Source organism: Nannospalax galili, unplaced genomic scaffold (assembly GCF_000622305.1).
Source record: "Nannospalax galili isolate Female #2095 unplaced genomic scaffold, S.galili_v1.0 scaffold291, whole genome shotgun sequence".
In the NCBI taxonomy this organism is placed as follows: Eukaryota; Metazoa; Chordata; class Mammalia; order Rodentia; family Spalacidae; genus Nannospalax; species Nannospalax galili.
Genome location: NW_008330588.1, coordinates 3,724,507 through 3,728,840, shown reverse-complemented (window position 1 = coordinate 3,728,840; position 4,334 = coordinate 3,724,507).

The window sequence follows — 4,334 nt, the reverse complement described above, 5'->3', positions numbered from 1 at the left end:
ATGGTCTAGTTCATCCACTTTATCTTCCAGTCTTGATACTCTGTTTTCCATTTCATTCATCCTATTGGTGTGGCTTTCTCCTGTTGTTTCTAATTGGCTAACTGAGTGTTTCATTTCCTTTTTCATTTCAGACTGAGTACTCTTCAATATTTCTAGCTCTTTTCTGAATTCATTCAGAAGTTTAACCCTATCTTCCTTCAGTACTTTGATTTCTTTATTTCTATGTTCTTTAAATTCATTGAGTTATTTTATTATGTTTATAATTGTTCTTTTGAGTTCCATTTCCTGCATTATCTGTAGGGGGTACTCATTGTACTCCTCTAGAGGACTATTGGCATTTGTTGGGGATATGTTATTTTGGTTTTTCATATTATTGTTTTTTCATGTTATTATTTTTTCTCTGTGACTTTGACATGTAGATTTCTTCTGTAGTTTCTGAGTCTTGTGTGAGACTTAAGCCTTCCTTTGTTGAGTTTAGGTCTGCTTCTTTTTGTAAACTTTATGTGCCTTTGTGGTTTACTTGTTGGGCATGAAAAGCTGGTTGGTCTAGGCTTCAGGTTCTCTCTCACTCTGTTGCCCTGACTGGCCTACAACAAAAGGCTTTTTTCCCTTCTTTTTCAATTTTTTTGAGACAGGGTCTAGATGGCTTTGAACTTGGTATGTTGTAGACCAGGCTAGCCTTGATCTCAGAGATCCACCTGCTTCTGCCTCCTGAGTGCTAGAATTAAAGCTGTGTGCCACCACCCCCACCCTTCTCTCTTGCTTTTAGCTAGTCAATCTAGCTGAAAGTTGACCAACTTCATGGATATTTTTCAAAACAGCCACTGTTGGTTTTACAGCTTTTTCCCCCTGTTGTTATTCTGGCCTCTGTTTTCTTTTTTTTCTGTGATATCTTTATTATTTCCCTCCGTCAGCCAGCTTTCCATTCCTTTCCTTTTGTACTGTCTCTAATTTCTCTGGGTGCAAATCTTGGTTGTTGATTTGGGATCCCTTTTCTTTTCTTTTCTTTTTAAAAAAGATTTTATTTATTTTTGCATTTATTTATTGTTTTTATTTTTTATTTTTTGAGTGCATTGCTTGCATGCATCTTAGTGCACCTGTGTTGTACAGTGCCTGTGGAAGTCAGAAGAGGGGTTCGGATCCCCTGGAACTGGAGTCACAGATGATTGTGAGCTGCCATGTGGGTGCTGGGAACTGAAGCCAGGTCCTGTGCAAGAGCAGTCAGGGCTCTTAACCACTGAGCCATCTCTCCAGCCCAATTTTATTTATTTTTATTTTATGTGTATGAGTGTTTTGCCTACAGGCATATAAGTGCACCATGTGTGTGCCTGGTGCCAGGTAGAGCCCAAAAGAGGGCACCAGATCCCCTGGAACTGGACTTAGGATGGGCGTTGGCTAAAATGTGGCTACTAGGAACTGAACCTGAGTCCTCTGGAAGTGCTCTTAACCCCTGAGCCATCTCTCTAGCCCCCATTTTTCGTTTTGTAATGTAAACATTTACTGCTTCTTGATGTTTTTGTTCGCAACAATCCGAGAGTACACCAGCTCTCTCTGTAACCCACCCGAGTGTATTATCTTCCATTTTCATTTCTCTCAAGTTACTCTCTAATTTCCCTGGTGACTTCTTTTTTTGACTGCCGTATTCCTAATGTGCTGTTAGTGGGCTAGGAATGTTCTCCTGGGGTAGATGGCTTGCCTGGTGTGCCTGAGAAATTGATCTCCAGCATCACACATACACACAAATTATTCAACATTTGTGACTTTTCCAGTATTTCTTTTTAAAATATTTATTATTTTTAGTTTTCTATGCATGTGCATGTATTGTGTGCATGTAAGTGCACCCATGCCGTGCAGTGCTCACAGAGGCCAGAAGAGGGTGTCAGATCCCCTGGAACTGGAGTTATGGATGGTTGTTAGCCACCACATGGGTGCTGGGAACTGAACCTGGGTCCTCTGCAAGACCAGCCAGTGCTCTTAACTGCTGAGCCATTGCTCCAGCCTCTCCAGTATTCTTATTCAGGCTTGGCAGCAAGCATCTTTACCCACTGAGTCATCTTATTAGAGTACTGAAATTTCAACTATCATCAAATTGTTTTCTAGTTTGATTTCATAGAATTCAGAACACATACTATATGTCAACTCTCTCTCTCTCTCTCTCTCTCTCTCTCTCTCTCTCTCTCTCTCTCTCTTTCTTTCTCTCCCTCCTCTTTTGGAGACATGGTCTCACTGTGTAGCCCTGGCTGGCCTGGAATTCAACAGTGATCCCCCTGCCTCTGATTCTTGAGTACTGGGATTAAAGAAGCACTACCACACCCAGTAACATATTTATTCATGGCAAGGTAAGGAGCTGGGGAGCAGGAGGGGTCAGATTTGTTCTTTGTAACAGTCCTCATGCGACTAGCTTTTTCCAAGGATAGCATCTCTAGCCACCAAACATTTCTCAACACTTCTTTGTGTTGGCTTGCTTGTTTTTTTCTCTTGTTTCTTGAGAGAGGGCCTCTTTATGTAACCTGGGCTGGTCTAAAACTCACTATTATAGCCCAGGGTAGCCTCAAATTTACTTTATTTTATTTTATTTATTTATTTTTGAGACAGGGTCTCCCAGTAGCTTCAGCTGGCCTGGAGCTTGCTATGTAGACCAGGCTGGCCACAAACTCACAGAGATCTGCCTGCCTCTGCCTCCAGAGTGCTGGGACTAAAGGCATGCACACCATGCCTGGCTTGGCCTCGAATTTATGATCCTCCTACCTCAACAACCCCAATTGCTGGGATTACAGGCAGTGTCACTGTGCCTGACTACTGGACCCCACCTCCTAAAAGTTCTCCCAACATAGTCACAACAGCAACCAAGCTCCTAACACCCAAACATAGCCAAATGATAGTAATATTCTTGGAGAAGTGACTCTTTAATATGCAATTACCGTCTTTTGTCTTCAAGCTTATTTTGTCTGACACTAGTATGACACCTCTGCTCTCTTTTGGTTACTGTGTTCAATGTGTGACTTTTATTCATTCTTTCTCTTTCAAGATCTGTGTGTCTTTAGATTTAAAGTGAGTCTATTGTAGATCATGTTATTTGTTTGGTTTTTGTTTATTTGAATCAGGATTTCCTATAGTCCAGGCTGGCCTGAAACTCATTATGTAGTTGAGGCTAACCTTGAACTCTTTCCACATCTTCCTGTTTCCACCTCCCAAGTGATGGGATTACAGGCATAATCTGGGTAATATCAGGGCTTGTTTTTGAGACAAAGTCTCACTATGTAGCCCTAGCTGGGCTAGAACTTGCTTTATTGTTTTATTTTTTTATTTTTTTTTATTTTGGCCTCAACAGGCCTAGAGCTCACTATGTAGACCAGGCTAGCCTTGAACTCACAGAGATCCACCTCCCTCTGCCTCTGCCTCCCAAGTGCTGGGATTAAAGGTTCATCTTGCAGCCACACCCAGCCAAGATCATGTTTTGTTTTTACGAATCCAACCCGGCAATTTGTAACTTTTTTCTGTAATTTTTGACCAGGTAAATTGAGCAATTTAAATTCAAAATACTTAATAGTCACTGACCTGTTCTGCCATTTTAAATTTGTTTTCAGCTTTTTTGTTCCCATTTCTACTCTTCTATGTATTCAGTTGATGTGTGTGTGTGTGTGTGTGTGTGTGTGAAAACACTTGCTTAACTTCTAACGTTCTTCTGTATATATTCTATAGCTATACTTTGTGGTTGTTGTGTGGCTTGCATAAGATCTCTTAAAGTTATAACAATTTGAAGTGACACCATGTAACTTCAGTTACCTTAAAAAATATGCTCCTGGGGCTGGAGAGATGGCTCCGCAGTTAAGAATACTGAATGTTCTTGTAGCAGACCCAGGTTTAGATCCCAGCACCCACATGGCAGCTAACAACTGTCCATAACTCCAGTTCTAGGGGATCTGATGCCCTCTTCTGACCTCCGCGGGCATTGCACGACACGGGTGCACTTCCATACATGCAGGCAATACACGCATATACAGGAAATAAAAATAATAAAATATTTTTAAAATGCTCCTAAACTGCTCTATGCAGCTGTCCATTTTTATGCCATTGATGTCACAATTTACATCTTTAGATATTGTTTACCCACTAACACAGATAATTATATTTATTATCTTTACATTCTGTATTTAAAAAGTGGAGTTACAATCTGTATTAGTCACTTTTCTGTTGCTGTGCTAGAAACACTGACCAAAACAACTTATAAAAGGAAGAATTTATTTGAGTAAGACACTCCAGGGCAAGAGTACATCTCTTTCACAAGTGGCTGCAAGTTTCTAGGTCACTATCTGTCATTGAGGAAAGCCGAG